The 24,722-nt window shown below is 36.1% G+C and overlaps 1 protein-coding gene and 1 pseudogene across 7 annotated transcripts in view; both read right to left on the bottom strand.

The window, feature by feature from the left end:
- Nucleotides 1–24,722, bottom strand: part of FGGY (FGGY carbohydrate kinase domain containing) — a 529,413-nt gene that overhangs the window by 332,079 nt on the left and 172,612 nt on the right. The window lies entirely within an intron of this gene.
- Nucleotides 148–1,401, bottom strand: LOC141510826 (mitogen-activated protein kinase 6 pseudogene; annotated as a pseudogene).

Genomic DNA, 24,722 nt, shown 5'->3' on the forward strand with positions numbered 1-24,722 from the left:
GCAGAACCAGGAGAAAATCTTACACCCTAATAGCAATATTGTGAGATAATCAACTATGATGCACGAACTCTCCTCCAGCAGTTCAGTGGTCAAGGACAACCCTAAGAGATTTGTTAAGGAAAATGTCATTGCTATTTGGAGAAAGAACTATAGTCTAAATGCAAAGCAAAGCAAATTATATTCACTTTTAAAAACTTCTTTTATGTTTTCTTTTCTCTTCCCCCCCTCTTAGTTCTAATTCTTTTTTTCACAATATGACTAATATGGAAATATGTTAAACACAATTGTACATCTATAGCCTGTATCAAAATGTTTGCTGCCATGGGGGGAGGGCATTAGAAGGGAGGATGATAGAAACATGTGGAATTCAAAAATTTGCAAGAGGATAAATGTTGACAACTATCTTGCATGTAACTGGGAAAAATATTTGAAGTCATTAATTTTTTTTAAAAAAGAAAAGGATGACTTGAAATTGGTTCATCTATCTGAAAGGAATAAATGCTTTTTCTTTTGTCAATCAATTCATGAAGACTGAATGTCAAAATTTTCTCCAGGAAAACCTGTACTGCACAAGTAATTCTTGTAAATATTTGAATTAAGAACTCAGTCATAATATTTTTTAATTGTACACTGGGATTATACCGGGAAGGTCCTGAGGATCTTAGATTTAATAGAATAGGTTTTAAAATCAGCTGCACCTATTCAAGTTCAGGTATGCCTGCAAAAAAAAGGATATTCCTAGTCAGCATTTCAGTAAAGAGGCATCTTGCTGCCCACATGTCAATGGCTTTATATAGTCACTAGGAGAAAATAAAAGACATGGAGATCTATACCATTTAGGAACCAATCCTTCAGAAAGATGACCCTTAAGGGAATAATAGAGATCCATAATTTGGGCATGACCTAATTCACTTATCTTTATCACCGGGTCTTTGGTATTAATGAAAAGATTAGCAGTTTGAGATCTTTGTGCAGTAAATGTGAAGAATGACTATGCTGAGCTCACATAGAGCTGATAAATGAAAAGCCTGGCATGTTTCTGTAAAGTGTATTAGCCAAGTCTATCTCCATAGACTCCTAAACAATGTAAACACTGTTCAGTTCTGTCAAAGAACCCACATCATCTGCTAACTGACTTCCACTGGGACCAAGAATTTCAAATCCTTTCACAATGTTATCATGGCCAAGTCTTCTAATAATTTTAATTTCACTTAAAGCATATTTAACACTCCGAGGATCTGCAAAAACAACTGTCTTGACAGCAGCTCTTTTGCCATAGTCATTATTGACAGCGGAATAAACTAAGCCATTGCCACTACAACATAGAAGTTTTAAAGCCATAGACCAAGAGTCTAGATCAAAACCATGAATGTTCAGAGACTTCCAAACTTTTCTGCTGTTTTGAAACAATTATTTTTCCATTCAAATTGATGGACTTGTATAAACACAGAAGGGAAAGGGCATCAAAAATTTTCTTTCATAAAGGGAGAAAAGTGATTCTGCTTCCACTGCAAGTGGATTAATACTCAATGCAAGTACCCACCAGCCCTGGTGAGTTCTCTTTAAATATACAGCTTGTCAGTTCTAACTCAGAGAATTAGAAATATTTCAGTATCCTGAGCTCAAGAGAGGGGTAACAACTCTGACATCAAAGAAAACATTCAAGAAACTCAGATGGGGGTGGCTAGGTGGCACAGTGGATAGAGTGCTGGCCCTGCGGTCAGGAATACCTGAGTTCAAATCTGACCTCAGACACGTAATAATTACCTAGCTGTGTGGCCTTGGGCAAGCCACTTAACCCCATTGCCCTGCAAAAACCTAAGAAAAAAAAGAAAAAGAAAAAAAGAAATTGAGATGGAATGAAATGACAAATTAGACACTCAGCTTTACTCTGCTAAATGAGTTCACATTGAAAAAAAAAAGTGAATTAACCTGCACAAAATAGGTTTCACTGAACATTCTCCTCACAATGTAGGTACATTCAATGTTGCACTGTTTTGGCAACATCATTTCTAGGGTTCCAGAAAACCCTATGTTAGTTGTTAGTTTTCCTTCTTTGTTTGTTTGCTGTTTACTTGACTAAGAAGCCCTGGCAGCTGTTAGTTTTCAGAAAGCTTTTGTTAGTGATCAGGTGGTTCCGGTTCACCATAATCCCAATCAAAGTTATCATCACTTGTACTTTGTGACATCAGGACACATCAAGGCAGCGAAGGACTGTTGGATCCTTCTTAAAGACAGCTCAAGTCTCCAGTGATCACTGGCAGCAGCAGTGTTCTCATTTTGACATGTAACCTGGACCTGAGAGAGTTAAATCATATTCTTCTCAGAATAGACTGTAAGTTTCTTGAGAATGAGGATTGTCTTGATTTTTCTAATTGTATATTCCAAGCAGTTAATAGGGTGCTTAACCCATAGTAATAACTTAATAAATTATTTTTAATTTGTTCATTCAATCTGAATGAATTGAAAGCTTGCCTTAGAATTGAGTTTTTAATCTGGGGTCTGTGGTACTCCTATATATGTTATTTTAGACATTTACAAACACAGTTATGAATAGGGTTCCATCAGTTACACTAGACTGTGGTATGTATGACCCCCCAAAATTTTTAAAAATCTTTCTCTAAAGCTCAATGTTTATAAAAACCAAAGAGAAAGGAAGAAAAGGAGTCTGGCTAGTTTGTTCTTCTCACTTAAAATGACCTCCCAATTTGCGCAAATGAGCTCTCAGTACTGTGTAGTATTGGTTCATCTATCCAAAAGGAATAAATGCTTTTTCTTTTGTCAGTCAATTCATGAAACTAAATGTCAAAATTTTCTCCAGGAAAACCTGTACTTCACAAGTAATTCTTTTAGGTAGCTGAATTAGGAAGATCGGGAATTCAATGACCTGGTTTCAAATTCTGGCTATGTTAGGGAAAGTGTAGTACACAGTTCAGTCAGACTACCTGATTTAAATCCAGTTTCTAAGAATCTCTTCCTCTTATAACCTGGTACAATTTATTAAATGAGCTTTATGGGCTAGATGATCTTCAAGGTCCTTTTCCATGTCTAAATCTATAAGCATTTATTATTAAATTATTTAGTTTTATGGAGAACTCTTCCTTGGAAAGTAGCAGAGATCTGTACTATCAACTCCAGGTCAGTGTCCAAGGGTCAACATGATCCTTCATCTTTGGAGAAGAAGAGAAATTCAGAAATAATAAAAGTGATAATAAAAACAATATATTAATACCTTTTATGTAGCACTTTAAGGTTTGGAAAATGCTTTACATATGTTATCTCATTGGATCCTCATGACAAAATTGTGAGGTAGGTGCCCTTACCGTCCCATTTTATAAATGAAGAAACTGGGGCAAGAGAGGTAAAATGACATCATCAATGCAAACAAATTTATTCTTACAGATGATGAACCTAAGGTCTTGAGAGGTTCTGTGGTTTCCCCAAGCTCATACAAGCACTGGGTGGGCTAGTAAGAGGCCACAGCATACTGGATTTAAATCCCTGCTCTCCTTTTGCATGACTCTGGGAAGATTATGTAGCTTCTCTGTCCCCTACTTTCCTCCTCTATTAAAGGGTATGAAGGACTAGATTCTAAGATCGATTATTTCAATCTGTAAGGGACCCAAAGAGACACTAAGTCTAACCCTTCACTTTTATGAGTATGCCCACATAGCTAGTGAAGGAGTTCAATCCATCTTCTTTATGTAGTCTGATATTTATTCTACTAGGTTACCCTATTTCATGATCTGATCTTAAAAAAAAATCCTTCTTTACCTGCCAGTCAAATAGATGCATGATCATGGAAAAAATACATCTTCATAAAAGGGAAAAGATATGGAATGGGGGAGAAGTTGAGAACTTAGTGGAAACCCAAGCTTTCAGAGCTTCCAATATGGCTTTTGATGTTACCGTTTATTTAATTTGGGTGAAGACAAGATTTCCCAGTTTTAAGGAAAGGGCCTATGAAACCTTGTTAAACAAATGTTTCACCAACTTGTGGAACAACAAAGCCCATTTTTTAAAAAAATGCCCTGATTAGTTCAGTGTAAAACAAATCAAAAACATGTGCCCTAACATGGCAGATGGCCCAAGTTGGAGGAAGGGGAAAGTGTATCTGAGGTGGGGGGCAAAATGTTTTCAAATGAGTTTGGGACACATGAGGAGTCCATCACATGACAAGGATTGCTGGTCTCTCCTCACATCTCCTTAAAGAAAATCTGAAAATATTGAAGGGTTTTTCTAGACTTCAAAGAACTTTAAAAACAAGATTCTGATGAGTTCAGGGCAGAGGAATCAGAAACATACGGAATACATTTCCGAACATGGCCATGGGTGTACAAGATGGGAAAACAAGCAGTTGGCAAAATCCACTTGGGGATGTCCTAAAGTTGACATTTTGGAAGAGGAATTTGACATGGTCAGTGAACTCCTAATGTCCTAAATTCATCCAATTCCTTCTACTCAAATCAAAGGCAGTGATGTTTCCTCATTCCCCTCATTACACCTTCCAAGAACAATGTCAAATGTTGGTTTGAGAAGAAGCCATGGTGCTCCCTCTTAACCACTGTTATCCAACTTTTTTTGGCAAAAGTAATTGGACTAATCTTACACATACATTTAAAGTCATGAGCTATTTAAATATACACATACAAAACTCTTAGACACAAATACAAAATTATGCTTTGTTAAAATATCATTCTTTGAATTTTAATCAGTTGTCAGTTCCAGAAAAATTCAAAGGTTTCCTTTTGCCTCTTGAAAAAAAAATAATAAACTTAGCTAGCATTCAAGGCCTGGATAAATCACTTCAGTCTACCTTCCCAGATTTATTTCAAATAATTTACATTTACACCTCTAAGCTCAGGTCAAACTAAACTACTAACCCTCTTCCTTAGTCTCTTTCTTAGTTACCTACCCCTTTGCCTTTAAATTAAATGTTGAATTGTTGCCATCATCTCTGCCCACCTCTTAAATCTTTTTCTTCAAGACTTAGATATGTGCTGCTACCTGGAGGACTTCACTAATCCTACTGGATATGTGATCTCTCCCCACTTCTACCATTCATTATGTTCTATTTGACCTTTCCAGGGCATGTAATCACAGGTCTAATGAAAGTTAGGAGATGAAACTCAGATTTCATCAATTCCCACCCTCTCAATTTTGCAGATGAGGAAATTGAAGTTCAGAAGAGTTAAATGACTTGTTCCAAGTCAATGATAGAAGTGAGATATATGTCATAGGATCAAAGAAAGGATGATAGATCTAGACAACAGAAACCAAAGAATCCAAATCCTTATTTGACAAATGAGGAAACTGAGATATAAAGAGAAGTAAGTTGCCCATGATCATTTGGACCATAATGGCAGTTCTTGGGTTCTATGACCCCCCCATCCTCTTCCTTTTCAACTGAATCATACCACCCTGCACAAGCTGTCACACTCTACTTGTGGCCAATGAAAGTTAGGTAGACCTTAGATTTGCTTTTTCTTGATATTTTAGTTTTCCAAATACATGTTATAAAATTTTTTTCAATATTCATCCATAAGTATATGCATATTTTCAAGTTACAAAATTTTCTTCCACTATCCCTTCCCACCCCCCTCTCCTCAGGGACAAACAGCCAGGTTAATATTTGTTCATACTTATTTTGATATATATATATATATATATATATATATATATATATATATATATATATATATATATGTTTACAGATAAGACATTTTCAGTATGAGAAATTAGAATTACAGGAAAGAGATACATAAGGGAAATTTTTTATAAAGTATTCATCAGAAATTGAAGGGGATTTTTTGTTTGTTTTGTTTTCTTTCTCTTGATTGGGATTAACATTGTCCATAGTGGGTCTAATACAATTGTCCTAGCTCTCTGATCTGCTGAGAGAAGCTGCTTCCATCCAGGCTGATCATCTCACAATGCTGTTGTTAATGTGTACATTGTTCTCTTGGTTCTGCTCCCTTCCCTCAGCATCAGATACCATAAATCATTCCATGTTTCTCTAGAGTCCAACAATAGCATTCCATAACATTCATGTACCATAACTTGTTCAAACATTCCCCAATTGAGGGGCATTCCCTCAATTTCCAATTCTTTGCCACCACAAGGAGATCTGCTATGAATATTGTGGTACATGAAGGACTTTACAGTTTTTTATAATTTCTTCTGGATATCGACCTAGAATTGGAATTGCCGGGTCAAAGGATATGAACAGTTTTATTGCTTTGTGGGCATAGTTCCATATTGCTCTCCAGAAAAGTTGGATCTGTTCACAACTTCACCAGCAATGCATCAGTGTTCTAATCCTCCCACGACCTCTCTAACATTGATCATTTTCCTTTTTCCTCATCTTAGCCCATCTGATAGGTGTGAGGTAATACCTCAGAGTTGTTTTCATTTGCATTTCTCTAATCAATACTGATTTGGAGTATTTTTTTTCATATAATTATATATAGCTTTAATTTCTTCATTTGAAAACTGTCCATTCAAATACATTGACCATGTATCTTTTGGGAAATGACTTAAAACTTTTAAATTTGATGCAATTCTCTATATATTTTACAAATGAGACCTTTATCAGAACTCCTAGCTCTTTTCCCATCTTTCTGTTTTCCTTCCAATTTTGGCAGCATTGCTTTTATTAGTGCAAAATCTTTTTAATATAGTCAAAACCATTCGTTTTGCAATTTATAATGCACTCTATTTCTTGTATGGTCATAAATTTTTCCCCTTTCCATAGATCAGATAGAGGATTTCTTTGCCTATTTTGACCTTATCTTGGTACAGGGTGTGAGATATGGTCTATGCCTAGTTTTTGCCATACTTTTTCCAATTTTCCCAACAATTTTTGTTGAATGTGAGCTCTTATCCTAGAAGCTTATCTCTTTGGATTTGTCAAAACCAGTAGTTTGCTATAGTCATTTATTGTTTTTCTTTTGAAATTATCCTAATACATTGATACATTTTTCTACTTCTTAACCAGGAGCAGGTAGTTTTGATGATTGTTGCTTTAAAGTATAGTTTTAGATATGGTAGAGCTAGGGCACCTTCCTTTACATTTTTATTTTATAAGTTCCCTTGCTTTTCTTACCCTTTTGTTGCTCCAGATGAATTTTGTACTGTTTTTTCTATCTCGATAAAATAGTTATTTGATTGATTGGAATGGTATTTGAATAAGTAATTTAATTTGGGTGGAATTGTCATTTTTATTATTTTATTAGCTCAACTTAATTGTCATTTTTCCAATTATTTAGATCTGACTTTATTTGGGTGAGAAATGCTTTATAATTGTGTCCATACACTTTCTAGATTTGTCTTGGGAGATAGATTCCTATGTATTTAATGTTGTCTAATGGAATATCTCTTTCTATCTCTCGCTCTTGGGCTTTGTTTTTCATATGTAGAAATGCTGACGATTTATGTTAGTCCTTAGATTTGTACTGCATGCCACTTCAACCTGCATTCATTGAATGTCCAAGCAGTAATTTACTTGAAACTGGGCCTATAAAAGTAAAAATTTGCATTGTACCCAGGAAGCTTTATTCTATTAAAGGAATATTGTATATTGATATATATTGATAAATGTATGCTACCTATCCAAAGTAGACCTGTGATTTCATTGGCACAGGGAACTTCCAGTGAGGAAATTTCCTCCATCAATGGAGGTTGGTGCTTTCTTTGTAACTATAGTCTCACATAGCTTCCTGGGACATTGAGGTAAAGAAACCTGCCCTGAGTCCCACAGCCAAGAACTGAGTCAGACACCAAAGCTTGAATATGGATCTGTAAAATCAGGATAATAATGGTACCAGGGAGGTCACCTGCCTTGTTTCTTGTCCCTTGACAGAACAGAAATGGCATTCTATTAGTCTCTTTCCTTTGGGGTAAGATAAGAAAATTGCCATTTTATGTGGCCAGGTCTACCTTGGAGGAAGGAAGTAACACGATTTCTTCAGTTCCTAACACTTGTCTCTTTGTCCAAACTGTCTAAGATCTTGAGCAGGTTGTTCAAAGAACAAATGCCTAGGAACAAGGAAAGCCTATCTGAACTCATTCCTCAATGATTAATCAACATTCTCCTGGTCATACTCACCTATGAATATCATCTATCATCATTTAAACGCTGTTCTTCATCCCTCACTGCTGAGTCCCTTATTCTCATTGCCCTCAATTCCACTGCCTTGCAAAGGATCCCATTTTAAAGCTTGTTACTTTCACTGTGTCCTCTGAAATGTTTCTTTCATAAGAAGGAAAAAATAGCTTTCATCTTAAATCTTTTCTTTCACACTCCTTCCAATTTCTGGCTCTCACTGAGCCCTAGCCAACTCCTGATGACCCTTCCTTTTTAGTACCCACACCCACCAAACTTTTTCTTATTCCTCAGACTCACTGGTCATTGATATGGGTGTTGAAATACTACTTGCTTCTCATTACCCTTTTTGAGTCTCTACCATCACTTAGTAACTTCTCCTCCTTTGAAAAAAGGAAGAAAGGAAACATTTATCAGGTACCTACTATACCTATTGAACCAGCTAGATGGCATCATAGTCCACAGAGCAACAGATTTAGAGTCAGGGAAGACTCAACTTCCTAGGTTCAAATCTATCCTCTGGCACTTCCTAACTGTGTGGCCATGAACAAATCTCTTCTCTCTGCTTGCCTCAGCTTCCATATATGAAAAATGAGTTGGAAAAGGAAATGGTAAACTACTCTAGTGTCTCTGTCCAAAAAAAAAAAAACAACCAAGGTGGCAACAGAGAATTGGACACAATTGAAAGAATGAAAACAATACCTACTATGTGCCTACTATGTTGTTACTATGCTATCTACTATAACACTGTTAAATGCTAAGAACCATATTAATATTATTTCATTTGACCCTCACAATCCTAGGAGGCAGTTACTAGAATTATTCCCCATTTTACAGTTGTGGAAACTGAGTCAGGAGTGACTTGCCCAGAGTTAGATAGGAAATTTCTGAAGCCAGATTTAAACTTCCTTTTAGGGGACTATGGCCTACTGTGCACTAGAAATGAAGGAGGAGGACATTACAGACATGGAATTTAACCTATGAAAAAATTGAAGGAGGGAGGGAGGGAAAGAAGGAGATGGAATATTACATAACCCAAATAAAAAACAAGGCAGTTCATCTACTTCCTCTAGTTCATCTAGAGTGTGGAGAACTTGAGATGGAAGGCTGCAAAAACTAATTTTTTAAAGACAGGTTAGAATCAGATTGTGAAAAGCTTTAATTGCCAAGGAGGGGGAGTTTGCATTTGATCCTAAAGGCAATAAGGAACCCTAGGAATATTTCCACAAGAGAGTGACCTAGATAATCTCTACTTTAGGAATAACTAGTAAAGTCTTAAAGTAGTGAGGACTGAGGTGGGCAAGAAATAGAAATGAAGCCAAGCTTCATTCTTCAGAAATCTCAGCAAAAGGTAGATATTGCCAATGGTCAAAAGAAATGAGTTGCTGTGGACTTGGCTCTACTACAATTGCAAAATTTTAGTCATTGGATTCCTGAGAATCAGATTTCAAATAGAGAAAACCAATTAATCAAATCCTCAGCAGCCCACTCTACCTTTTACTGTATAGCCCTTGTTACTCATCCTGTGTAATGTTCTATGAAAACATGCTGTTTAGTGACAGGATAGGATTATGCTGCCTAAAGTAAAATTTGCATTTGCAATTTTTTGGTCTCCACAGGTATAATTAATCTTGGTCGATGGCATTCCCTCCCCAGCAAACCTCTACTTCATTCTATACACTACTCACTTCACAAAATAGACTTCACGAAAATCGTTTTTCCCTCTCAAAGGGCTGCTTTGGAAAACAAAAATGTAACTCATGATGTGATATCATCCACCAATCATCTCTGCCCCAAGCCAACCCTGACTTCTCTTGTCATACTCAATTTACCAAGTTGTTAATCATAAGAATTCAATAGAATGGAAGCTCATTGAAGACAGGCGTTATTCATTTTTATTTCTAATATCTTATATTTCTAATATCTGACACAAGGCCTGGAAGATGACAGGTCTTTAATAAATATGCTTGTAGTCCTGAATATGATTTAAACTTTATTATTTATATTCTGTACCCATTGCCAAAATTCACAAACTTGCTATTCTGGGGTATGAAAAGAAGCATATTTATAACTTTCTCCCATTTGAAATTACATTGTATCTATGAAATGTTGATTTATCTTTCTTATTGTATCCCCTCGGCAGAATATTAGTCCTTTGAGGAAGATATCTATTATTTGATTTCTTTTTGTATTCTCAACTTAGCCCAGTATCTTACATAAAGTCTGTTTGCTGACTTAAACTGAATTGAATGATGGAAATATTCAACATCATTTCATTATTCTATGGCAATTTTTTAAGACTTGACATTTGAGACCAGAATTATTTACTTTTCCTTTCTAAATGTAGATTCAATTAAATAGTTAATTGTCAAGCTTCTATCTTATCTTGTTATCATGACAAGGTATCCTGTAATTATGCTCTCTGAAACATATTCCCTTTTCCCAGAACAGTCACTCAATGGGGTATTTGGGTGGATCAGATATATGATCACAGATTGAGAAACTGACCATATAGTCCAAGAGGTCTTAACTTTTTGGGTACCCCTTTGGTCAGCCTAGTAAAGCCTACAAACTAGACTACTTCTCAGGATGATGTCATACATAGGATTACAAAGGAACCCAGTCATATAGAAACACAATGATCAAAATATTTTTAAAGGTTCAAACCAACAGTTCTCAGGTAACGATCCCTGATCTTGCCCAATTGCCTCAGTTGACAGAGGAGGAAACTGAGGCTCAGAAAATTTTAGTGACTTTATCCAAGGTCATTAACTAGTAAATGGTAGAGATGAGATTCTACCTCTGGTCCCTAGAACTCCAGAGGGAGCAATATTCCCACTGCACTGTGTAGAAGAGAAATCAAGAGCTCTAATGTTAAATCTACAGTCGAGTTGGACTGTCCAGTTTCAAAGAAAACTAACATTCTTGTCTCCTTAATACCAGCAATAATGAACATGATTTAATCATTTTTTTCCTTTCTTGGATGATATCAAAGGTTCTTTAGGATCTCAACATATTTCATCATAAGCTTTCTGAGCATCTGTTATCCTTATACTGAGCATGTGTGGAGGTTGCTATCAGAGAATTTCCATTAAGAGGAAGTTTGTATTAACTGTTTCAGTAGGGTAGGGTAGCATAGAGTTTGGTGGGGAATTCTAGGTCTCAGGTTGCAGAATAAAATATAAACTAATACTGGGCTGTTCCTCAAGAACAAACTGATGAACAGAACGGCATTGAGATAAGCCCCTAAATTTGGTGCTAGGCAGAAAACTATGAAACTACACATAGAATTCCAATGATTGAAGCTATGGCTATTAATTAAAAAGACAAAAGTTTTACACTAGACAAAGTTGGTCCCATGACATTTAAGAGCCATGGTTGTTCTACAAGTCACTTCATTGCCCCCAAGGATGGATTGTAGGTCAATATTTCAGGTCCCAAAGAAGACTGGAGGAGTTCTTTGAGGGAGGAAGAAGGAAAAGGGAAGATATTGGTTCCTGAAGAACTCCAATCCAAATAAACAATCATTTATCAGGAATCTGTTAGACTCTAGGTATACAAAGATAAAATCCAATCAGATCCTACCCTAAATGAATGTGTCTTCTTACTAAAGAATTGTTAAACACATGCATAGTCAAGTAAATTGTAAAATAATGTGAGAGAAAGAGTACTGAAAGCTGAAAATGAGGGTGAACACTTGAGTTGAGCCTGGAAGGAAATCAAGACTTTTAGGAAATGGATATAAAGAAAGAGAATGTAGTCTAAGGAGAGCTAGGAAAATGCATAGATATAGTATATGGAATATTTTTGAATAGGTGGTGATAGTCTTATGTTTTGGAAAAAATACCTTGGAAGGCCAATGATCTACAAAGATTGTCTAATTCTGATGCCAGTGGTCCCTTCTCAATGACTACATTGTTTTCTTCTACTTCTAATACTCTTTTTACTCTTGGGTTCTCATGATTCAAAACCTCATCTATCTCAAGAGCTCTATTTTCCATAAGCCAAAAATAAGTTTCTCCTTCCTCCGGTTAGGATTGGGGTGTTTCATATTCTTATTTTTAGGTTTTTGCAAGGCAAATGGGGTTAAGTGGCTTGTCCAAGGCCACACAGCTAGGTAATTATTAAGTGTCTGAGACTGGATTTGAACCCAGGTACTCCTGACTCCAAGGCCAGTGCTTTATCCACTACAGCACCTAGCCACCCCTGTCTTTCAGATTCTTAAAATAGATACGTTACCAACTCAGAAATATTTATGGCAAGGGATTTGAATATTAAAATATTTGAGGCAAACAGCAAAGTCAAGAGGGTTGATTATTCTAGTCACCTGTGACTCATGCCCCTTGACATTCAAATGAAGACCAAAAGTTTGCTATTACTTACAGACATAAAGAGACAATTTTTTTTTAGCATGGAATAGTTGAAAGCCATCAAATTTAGTTTCCTTTTCCCCTTAATTGGTAAAGACAAGTGTCAAAATATGTCCATGCAAAGAAAATCAATCTTGCTTTGATAAAAAAAAATTTAAGCCGTTATCATGGGTTACATTGGCAGTTTCTCATTTTCAAAAGGATTTTCTCAAAGGGTTACTTATCAGCATGATCATATCTGTCTCTCATTGCTGGAACTTTATAAAAAAAATCAGTAAAGAGAAAGTAAATTAAAACAGCTTAAAGTTGGCTAAAACATCAACTAAGTTGGATCTATTCTGGACTCAAGATCTTTAAAAGTCTAAAAATGAAAAAAAAATGTCTGTAAGAACCCTGCAAGGTAAAGATGATGATGTAGAGTCTTTTTTGCATACTAGGTGAGTGTGAGGATGAGAAACAAGTTACCAATTTAAAAAAAAACCCTTAAAATCTATTTTACAAAAATCTTTCAAAGAAAGTTGTTTCTGTTATCAGACAACATCTGGAGCATAGAGTTCTGGATTTTGTGTATCACATTTCAGAATGGACACTAAGAAGGCAAAGCATATAAAGAAAAAAGAGGACAAGATGGCAAAGGGACTAGAAACCCTATTGTAAGTGTATTCTTATGATTCAGAATTTTGTGCTCTTTAGGATAAGGACTAGCAGCAATATATGGAAGCCAGCAAAATAGATTTGTTTCAAGCATGAAGGACCACTGTCCATAGTGTCACACTAGTGGTGTGATCTCAGGAAAGTCACTTTAACCTGCTTGCCTCATTTTCCTCATCTGTAAAGATGAACTGGAGAAGGAAATGACAAATCACCCCAGTTTCTTTACCAAGAAATCCTTGAAGATAATGAAGAGTAAAACACAACCAAATTAACTAAATAACAACACTAACACCAAGGAACGTTGGCAAGAACGTTGGTTTTACAGTCAGGGCATCCTAGTTCAAATCCTACCTGTTTGACAATGGGCAAATTATTTAACTTCTCTAGGTCTCAGTTTATTCATCTGTGAAATGAGGAAAGTATAATTACAGCCAAGGTTTTAACAACATAAATGAGTTCTGTTCATTACTATGTCTGTTTTTCTATTTTCCCTACATGAAATATCTACCCCACATGCTCAAATTTTCTATATTCAAGACTCTCCTTCCTCCATGAAGTATTTCCTACACATTTTGCCTCTCCCTACATCAAGACTCCCCAGGAATAATCAGCAGGGCGGTGCATATGGACATTAACTACACATTGTCATCATATTATTATTACTTCACTGCCACATTCTGTAACTGGCTTGCACATGTCTTGAGAGTAGAGCCTTCCAATCTATAGACCCATACCAGAGGGCGAATCATTGCAGAAATGCAAGATGCCCAAAGTGAATGAGTGAAGCACTTGAAGCTCAACTAGATTGCTGTTCCCATCCAAATATCACTTTCTTTTCTTCTTCCTTAAAATGAGGATATTATGGGAATTTTAAAGAAATACAATTATTATTCTGATAATTAATATTCATTTTTGTTCACTTCAACTTGACAGGAGAAAGGGAACTGGTTGGATTGTCTTTGGGGAAAAGTTGTTTGCTTGGGGGGTTTTTTTGAGTTTTTTTAATGGTTTCAAATATCCCCCTTAATCTTAAGTTTCTGGTCATTCTGAGTCCTGGATGTGAAACTGAAGGTCAATCAAAGGTCAGTGAGGAAGTCCATAGTGAATTCATACAGGTTATAATACTTTAACACCAAGAAGCTATGTAGGAAAAGCAAAAAGATGTTATTGAATGTATGTGAGTGTATGACTGAAAAAAAAAGGAAAATGGACAACAAAGGTGGAGAAGGCAAATGTAAAATTATGTCCACTGCTCCACTGGTATCCTCTTGCCATTTTAAAAAAAATTCAGGAAAGGCTTCCTCTGATCCGGACATTACCTGTTCATCCCCCACCCCCTCCCCTTCCCGTAGCTACCTTGTGGGGAAACTTGGATTAGATCTCCCAGGATGGTCCAGTCCAGATGTCCTGTCTAAACTGAATGGAGCTATCTCTTTAGCACATTTTCTGGAGATGTTTAGTAAAGGTGCCACACAAGAGTCCTCAGGAATTATAGATTAGAAAATGTTAAAATTATTCAAATGGCAAATCAGATAAGGATGATCCATGATGGACTACATATATAGTAAAATATGTCTATATATCATGCAAATGATACTATATACAATACATATTGTATTAATGTACAGTTGGTTGGCTATTGTCCTCTGTTCTCAAGAAGTACCAAAATGACATTTTTGTAGTAGGGTTCAGGTACCCTGTGTCTGATTATGACTGATCAGATCAATATGAGCTTAGAAAGTTCTATCACAGTTAAAGTAAAATCATCTTATGGACATTTGGATTGGAAATGACTCTAATTTTGCACATTTTATGTTTTCTTTAAACTACTACTTCAATCCTGCTCTGCTCACAGAGCATGATATCTTCTTTGATGCAGGTGCGCCATGCTGGGAAGTCCTGTGCCCAAGTCTCCTACGTGTCACAATTCATTCCAAAATTCTTCAGATAGATCTTGAGAAAATCTTTGTATCGCTTATTCTGATCTCCATGTGAGTGTTTGCCTTATATGAATTCACTTTAAAAGTTTTTTAGGCAACTGTATGTATATCATTAAAACAATATGGGCAGCCCAGCACAATTCTGCTCTTTGCAATGGAGCTTGAATGCTTCGCAGTTTAGCTAGAGGAAAGACCTTGGTATCCCTTATCTTATCCTGCCAAGTAATCTTCACAATCTTTCTAAAACACTTCAAATGGAAGCGATCATTTCCTGGCATGATGCTAATAGACATTCTAGGTTTCACATGCATACAACACAGAGGTCAGCACAACAGGGCTATAGACCTTCAATTTAGTGGTCAGTCTAAACACCTCCTCTCTCTGACATTTTCATTTGGAGCCTCCTAAACATTGAGCTAGCTCAGGCAATGTGTGTGTCAACCTCATTATCAATGTGTACATTCCTGGAAAGTATACAGTCAAGATAAGGGAACTCATTCACAGTATTTAATATTTCTTCATTTGTAATAACCAACAGTGTGGTACTGATCAGTGGAGAATTTGTGTTTTCTTGGGTTTAAATGCTCGATCAAAATTGGCAATAACCAATCCATCCTCTTTTGCATCTTAGTCTCAGAAACTGAATTGAGTACACAATCATCTGCAAACAAGAAGTCACATACCAGTTCTGCCTCCACTTCCTCTTGATCTATATCCTTTTCAGGTTTAATAATTTACCATCAAGGTAGTATCTGACCTTGATGTCACTTTTGTCTTCACTGAATGTGTCCTACAGCAATGTTAAAACAAATGTTGAAAAGCATGGAAGCAAGTTCACAGTCTTGCTTTACTCCATTGCGGATTTGGAAAAGCACAAAAGCATTGTCCCTATATATTAGTTATACTACTATATATGCACCATATAGAATATGACATGTTACTAAAAATTTGTAGTTAGTGATAACAAAGTTTTTCTTTATTTGAAATTAGTGGGTTTTCTTTTTGCAAGGCAGTGGGTTTAAGTGGCTTACCCAAGGCTACATAGCTAGACAATTATCAAGTGTCTGAGGCCGGATTTGAACTCAGGTACTCCTGACTCCAGGGCCAGTGCTCTACCCACTGTGCCACCTAGCCGTTCCCAATAACATAGTATTCTGTAGGGTACATATAGAATAATATGTGCATATGAACGTATCATTCTACAAACATAAAATATGTATATAATTAGAGACATATCTTATTACATTTGTACTATATAGCACTAAATTGCATATACTCATGTGCATATGTACATTATACACAGATTTGTATGCATATATATATATATATGTATGATGTATGAGAGAGAGAGAGAGAAGGATTAGTTGCTAAGATCATATCTTTCTATATTGGCTCTACTAGGGGAAATCAGGGGTTAATTTTCATATTGCCTCTATCATTCCCTGCTGGCTGGTGAGTGGCAAAATCCAGAGAATGTTTAATTTATTTAGTATATACTTTTGGAATAATTCCACTACCCAATAAATCATAAAAATCTCAGAGTTGAAATGTACCTCAGAGGCCAGAAAAATGTCATTTACTCAAGGTCAGACAATGCTTTATTCATTCATTCATTCATTTACTTATTTAGTAAATCTTTTTATCAGCGGTGTCTTCCACAATGTGATATAACTATTTAGGGTCTCCAAACAAGGGTCTTGGATCTATGACTAAATTCTTATGGAATTAAATTGAACTGAATAGAGTTGCACCTGTAATTAATTGTAACTTTTCTGTCACAAATGGTCTCAGGTAGTAGTCACTGAAGGACCTCCAAAGATAGGAATCTGCTAATTCCCAAGACAATCTATTTCTCTTTTGTGCAGTTTTAATGATTAGTCCTTTTTACCTAGGATAAATTTTGTAATACAGGACTTCAGAGATCCCTTTAAAGTAAAATTTACGAGTTTCTGACAAATCTACCTGAAACTTCCATCTACAGTCAAAAACACTGATTCAATGTATTAAATATTCCTCACATATTTGGGTTATCTGCTTATTTAATAAGCTAAACACATATGCCTTCCTTAAAGCCTTTTAAAAATGTTCATTAGAAGAGGGCCAAGAAAAGTATTACAGTAGAGTTCTTTCCTATGAGTACTTTGAAATCTACCCCTCCCTCCCCCCAAAAAATAGTTCAGGGTGCAAGAAATATTGTAGACAGCTTTCTTCTCCTAGTTCATTATTTCTAAGATGAGTTATTCACCAACCCTTTTCCTCAACAAGATTTCTTCTCATATCTCCTTTGGTCAAATTTTTTGCTTATTGATTGAAATCAATCCCCTTTTAAAACCAAATCTAATCATATGTGCAAACCCATCAAGAATCAGGTATACTTAAAGAGCCCAATTTCCCTCCTATTTTTATGTCTAATTCACAAAGCTTGTTGTCTATAATTTGTGCATTTGTAAAAAAGATGACTGATGGCTGTTTAAAAAAAATCATCTCAGGCTATGCCACTGATATTCTTCCTATACTGTACTTGCTTGTGGAAATTAGATTCCATGGCAGATATATGTGGGCAAGGTTTGTTTTTAGCTTTTTCTTAAAATATAAAACCATCTGGATTAGATTCTCAAGACTCAAGGGGAAAAATATGTTTATTGTTCCTTGTTAGGTATATTCTCATTACCCAAGAGCCTATCAATACTATGTCTTATCCAATGGTCTAAGAAAGTCAAATTCTCATCTCAGACATCAACTTTATTACCAGATGTTCATTTCCCAAGCCTTCTAGTGGAAAACATTAATGAAAATACCACCTGGTTCCATAATGCCTTCACTTTCTTCCCCAGGACTAACCTTATCTTTTGTCCCTACACAGATTGATAGGAGTAGACTTCATATCTGAGAGGCTTTGGAATATGAGAGGAGATAATGAAAGACAGCACCACTGTTCAGTAGACCAGTGGGGCATTACTGGAAAAAAAATATTGTATCCATTATCAGTCAAAAATTTCACTCTCTAGTATTTTCCTCATTTTTTTTTCTTTGCCACAAAAGAAATATAATGGTGAAGAAATAGACTGTGATGTAACACAAAGGATATCAATAGATTTTTTAATTTTTGAAAATTATCTTAGATGAGTTTTCAGGCATATCTCAAATACCCATTGTAAGAAGGCAGAAAATTTCTATCAATTATATGCATATCATCTTAACCAATGAGGCTTCCATAATCCTCAAAGAGGATGACTCTCAATCTTCTTTCTTCTGTGATATTAATGGCTGATATCCCTGTGGATTCACATTTTCACTGAATGGAATACACACACACACACATACACACACACACACACACACACAAAACTGCTTCTTTTTGAGTTTTGGTTTCACCTCTTAGCCCCCATCCTTGACTCTCTGTACTTCTTTCTCCATCATGTCCTAGAATCTTTTTTTCCACCCTGAAAAAATTCCTCCCCCACCCCGGGTAGGAAATCTTTCTAATTGGACAACGCCTTCTAGAATCTCTATCTTAGGAAATTGGAATTATGCCCAGTGACATTTTTCCCCAAAGGGCAATAAAATTGTGCATGCCCTTTGATCCAGCAACATCACTATGAGATCTATATCCCAAAGAGATAAAAGGGGTAATGAACCAACATGTACCAAAAGATTAATACCAGTTCTCTTTGTAGTGGCAAAGAATTAAAAATTGAGGGGATGTCCATCAAGTGAGAAATGGCTGAACAAACTATGGGACATGAATCTGATGGACTACTGTTTGTTCTTCAAGAAATCTTGATACAAGACTTCAGAAAAGCCTGTAAAGACTTGCATGAACTGATGCTAAGTGAAGTGAACAGAACCAGAAGATTGTACACACCAACAGCAACATTGGATGATGATCAACTATGATAGACCTGTTCATTTCAGCAGTACAATGATTAAAAAAATCCTAAAAGACTTGTGATGGAAAATATTATCCATCCAGAGAAGGAATTGTCAAGTTTAAATGAAGACCAAAGCTTACTGCCTTCAATTTATAAATGTAGTTTTACGTATTATGTTGTTTTTTCTTTCCATTTTTTTCAATTTGAATTGGATTCTTCTTTTGCAACATGATTAATATGGATCTATATTTAGGATGGTTATATTTGTAGAGCCCATATTAGATTGCTTTCTGTCAGGTGGGGGGAGAGGGAGGGATAAAAATATAAAACTCGAAACCTTACAAAATATGACTTGAAAACTACCATTATATGTAGTTGAAAAAGTGAATAAAATATATATATATATATATATATATATATATATATATATATATATAGTTTTTTTTAAAGGGCCCAAAATAGCCCATGTTCCTTTCTCTTCAGTCTCTACTCCTGTCTCTTCCAGATACCTTCTATATATTATCTTCCTCATTAGAATGTAAGCTCTGTGATGACAAGAGGAGGTCCTTTTTTTATTCTATTTATATTCCTACCACTTAGAACAGGTTCTAGCCTATAGAAAGCACTTAATAAATTTTTACTGACTTGACTTAAAGGTAAAACACCAAACTATGATATATATGGTTTTCCTTTTTTTTCTTTTCTTCTCTGAATTGTTTCTATCTTCCAACAACCTGAATCTTGGTGTTTAATAGAAAAGAATTTACTCTGGAAAGAGAAGACTTGTCTTGGCCACTTGCTATTTATGTAGTCCTGGGCAAGTCACTTCATCTCCCTGGTCCTCAATTTCCTCATCTGAAAATGTAATTTCTAAGCTCCTTTGTTCCTCTTAGTATATTAATCTAAATATATTTTTTAAAATAAATATCACTTTCTATGTTAAAAGAAAAAACAGGGGGCTGCTAGGTGGTGCAGTGGATAGAGCACTAGCCCTGGAGTCAGAAGGAACTGACTTCAAATCCAGCCTCAGACACATAATAAAAATTGCCTGTCTTAGGCAAGTCACTCTTAACCCCATTGCCCTAAATAAAAAATAAATTAAAGAAAAACAATCTATGTAATGAATTTGCATTCCTTTCACATGTCAACATGGTTATGCTTAAGATTCTGCAAGGTAGGCTTCAGCAATCCATGATCTGAGAAAAACCAGAACAGCAGTGAATTTTTGAAGAGGCAAATGAACTAGGGACCAAATTGCCAAAATTCTGTGGATTGTGGAGAAAGCAAGGGAGTTCCAGGAAAAAAAAAACTACTTCAGCTTCATTTACTACACTGGAACCTTTGATTGTATGGATCACATGTCAAGTCCTCAAAGAGATGGGAATCTTACTTGCCTCCTGGGGGGAACTTGTAGGCAGATCAAGAAGTGACAATTAGATGTGAACATGGAACAACCAATTGAAATAAGATTGGAAAAAGAGTACAACAAGGCTTTTATATTTTCACCTTATTTACTTAACATATTCAGAGTACATGATGAGAAATGCCAAGCTGGATGAATGAAAAGCCAGAGTTAAGGTTGCCAGGAGAAATATCAACAATCTCAGATATGTAGATGAAATCACTCTGATGACAGAAAGTGAAGAGGAATTAAGAAGCCCCTTGATGCGGGTGAAAGAAGAAAGTGTAAAAGCTGGCTTGAAGCTTAACATTAGAAAAACTAAGATCTTGGCAACTGGTTCCATCGTTTCCTTGCAAATAAAGGGAGAAGAAATGGAAGCAGTGTTAGATTTTATATTTTTGGTTTCAACCATGAAATTAAAAGACCCTTGCTCTTTGGAGAAAAAGCTATGGGAAATCTGGACAGCTTAGTAAAAAGCAAAGCCCATACCTTGCTGACAAAGGTCCATTTAGTCAAATATGTGTTTTCTTGTAGAAATGTATGACTTTTAAAAGTTGGACTAGAAGGACATCTGAGTCCTGCAGAATTGATGCCTTTGAATTATGCTTTTTGAGACTCTTTTTTGGACATCAAAGAGATCAAATCAGTCAATAGTTAAAGACATTAATTATGGCTATTCTGTGGAAGGTCAAATGATGAAGCTTAAATACTTTGTCCACATAATCAGAAGGTGAGACTGATTGGAGGAGGCCTTGAGGTTAGAAAAGATTGAAGGAAAAAGGAAAAGGGGAGAGAACAGAGGATGGGCTAGATAAATAGTGTCAAGGCCACAAATATGAGCTTAGAAAGACTTTAATAGAGGATGGAGCAACAGTGGATACAGCACTAGCCATGGAGTCAGGAGGACCTGAATTCAAATGTGACCTCAGACACTTAGTAATTGCCTAGCTGTGTGACCTTAGACAAGTCACTTAATCCTGCTGCCTTAAATAAATAAAATTTAAAAAAAGAAATAGCGGAGGCTAAAAGGTCCTGGTATGCTATGGTCCATGGGATCATGAACAACAATATTCCTCATGCCTCCCATAGAATGAAACATTATATATACACATAACTACATATATTCTCTTCCCATTCAAATACAAGCACAAGGAATCTTTAGATTTCATTTTTTTAAGTCCAATAAGTATCTTGAATGTGTTTAATAATTGCTTGTTGACTGATTGATTGAAAATGATAGTATCAGCCCACTGCTATTCCTATAAGTAAGATTTATGGACAATTCTCTCTAATGACTGGTCAAACTGCCACCGGACTATCATTACAGTACAAACTACCTATTTACCTGTCCCCTACTACTCTGTGGACTCAGTTTTAGGGGAATGAGACAGTTAGGGATCCTGACCAAATCTTTATTTATTTAGCAAGTATCCTATGTTTTTTTCAGAATATTTTCTGCTTTTGACCACTAATTAGCAGACTGAGGTGAAATCAAGTGAAGAAATGGATGCTACTGCTAGTATCACATCTATGCCTATTGCCTGCAAGGAGATCTGAAGATGAGTCCAATTTCTCTTGATGTCTTATCTCACTTTTTCTCAGTGAGGATTTTCAGATAGCCATTGCCTCCAAGTAAATCTTTTTGTCAAAGTTTGGACTGGCTGTCTTACCAGAATTACTACATTCATAATACCTTCAGGCCTAATATCACCTAAATGAATATTCTTTGAGGAGACAGATTATTTCATTTTTTAGTTTTGAATGCCCTTCACTTACACAGTGCCAACCAAAGAACCATACTCATTAATGCTTTTTAAGTAAGGTTTGGTATAAGGCTGTTACATGGAAGATGTATTTAACTTGTTTATCTTGTCCCAGAACAATGGGTTTCAAAGATACAAAACTGTAGTGCCTTTCCCATCTCCCAGATGTCTTCAAGAAGTGATTGGATGATTACACGTTGGAGCTGGAATAGAGAAAATTGTTGTTTCAGTGTATGTTGGACTAGAAACCCTCTTGGGTTTCTTCCAACTCTTGTGATTCTGTGAATTTGCGTTTCTTCCCAAATCAAAATTGCTAAAAATCAGGGATCAGTAAAATGGCACTGCCTAATGTGAAACCCTCATATCATCAAGTCTTAGCTGTCAGAAGTCTTTCCAAGAAAATTCAGGAAAGGGTTACTGGGAGAGGTCAGGAAACCTCCCTCCCCTGGAGATCTCTTCTGGGAGAACCAATCTGTTGGGAAAAGCTTAAGGGAAGCTTGCCAAATGGAATAGATGACCTCTCAAGATCTTATCAAAAACTCTGAATGTAGAACTGGAAGATTGTTAGGGGGGTTTCTGCTTGTAGAGGAGTAGTTGCTGCGACTTGATTTCAGAAGTCCTGAATTAAATCAACATATTTTCAAAGTACCATAAGATTTTATTTTTCTGGACCAAAAATGATGTCCAGAACTAATGATTCATCATTGATGGAGAATCTTGCACTTCCTTAAGGAGTCCTTCATAATTAAGTGGGTCCATAATCTCACAGAGAAACATCAATTTGAGAGTATAAAATGCTTTTAAACCCCCTTGAAGTTGTGCAGAAGCAACATTTTGATTCCAAACACTGCAACGTTTCAGAGCATGACTTACACTGATTTGGTGAATTTTGTTCACCAAAGGAATTAACACCCTTGATTGCCTCCAAAAGAATCTAGGGCATGGATGATTTTTTGTTCTTTGTCAGAGTACATTATAGTCAGCATTTAATAAAAGGATGTAAGGGTGGGCAGCCAGATCCTCAACTTCTTGAAAGCAAGATACTAGCACTTTTGTATTAGTATCTCTACCAACTAACTCAGTACTTGTATTGTAAGCTTAAGAATGAATAATACAAAAAACAGCAAGATCACTTACATAGTAGTTTAAATTTGGCAGTTTTACATATGCTACTTCATTTGGTACTCAAAATAACCTTTGAAGGAGGTATTGTGATGATCTTCATTTTACAAAAGAGGAGCCTGAGGTTGAGAAATTAAGTAGCCTTAATTACTAGAAAACAGTGTGACTAGTTGTAAATCACGTAAAAAGAGAAATAATAATATTCTCCACAGGGTGGTGGTGAGGATTCATCCAGATCATATTTATAAAGTACCCGGCATACAGTAGGTGCTTATAAGTGTTTATTCCCTTCCTTTCCACTCCCAGTCCACTCTCAATCCACTTTAGTGCATAGTTGTCTATTCACTCAGAAACAAACACTTTTTGGTCACCCTTTCAATGCTGCCAAGGGATTGTAGAGACCATTTAGTCCAATCCTCTTTGCTTTATAGATTATAATCTTATGGATGGAAGTAGACCCTGTACCCAGGTCACAAAGCTAGTACATGTTTGACACAGAATTCAAGTCCAGTTCTTCCCCATTCCAAATCCAATTCTCTAAACATTAGACCTTCCTTTTGTCCCTCCTTTCCTCCCTCCCTTTGTCTCTTCTTTCCTTCCTTCTTTCCCTCCTTCTCCCTCCCTCCCTTCCTTTCTTCTTCCCCCTTCCCCTCCTTTCTTCCTTCTACCCTCTTTTCTTCCTTCCTTCTTTCCTCCCATCTTCCTTCCTTCCTTCCTCTTTCATTCATTCTTCCCCCTTCCTTCCTCTCCTCCTTCCCTTCCTTCTTTTGTCCCTTCCTTCTTCTCTCCCTCCCTCTTTTCCTCCCTTCCTCCCTCTCTCTCTTCATTTCTCCTTTCCTCTCTTCCTTCCTCGCTCCTTCCTCCTTTCCCCCTCCTTCCTTCCCCTCCCTCTTTTCTCCCTTCTTTCCTCCCTTCCTTCCCTCCATATTTGTAAAACCATTTAGCACACTATTGGACTATAGTAGGTACTCTTTAAATGCTTATTCCATCCCTTCCTCACTCCATTAGAATTGAAAGTCCTTGAAGGCAAGAATTAAATTAAAAGACTAACCAAACTAGCAAAAAAATGTCTTTGTATTCCTGGTACAGGTTGTTATGGTCATATACCCTTTTGACAATTTGATAAAGACTATGGAGCTCTTCTCATGATAATGTTTTCTAAATAAAACAAAACTTGTAGTATTAAAGAGAAATAATTATATTAAAATATGGTTAAAATTTTTTCCTAAAGTTTTGATACCCCATATTAAGAGCCTCTAGTATTTAGCAAATAAGAGTTTCTTAATACAAAGACATGTCCTGAGTAACACCAGAACAGTTTAGTACTCCCTGACTCAATCTCTGACTAGTAAAACAATATATCATCTTACATTAAATCTTCTCAAAGGCTGCACTGCAAATATCTTCCTTGATTCACTAATTCACTAAGACAGAAGAATCTCTCTCTCTCTCTCTCTCTCTCTCTCTCTCTCTCTCTCTCTCTCTCTCTCTCTCT

This window comes from Macrotis lagotis, chromosome 2, assembly GCF_037893015.1.
Source record: "Macrotis lagotis isolate mMagLag1 chromosome 2, bilby.v1.9.chrom.fasta, whole genome shotgun sequence".
Classification (NCBI taxonomy): Eukaryota; Metazoa; Chordata; class Mammalia; order Peramelemorphia; family Peramelidae; genus Macrotis; species Macrotis lagotis.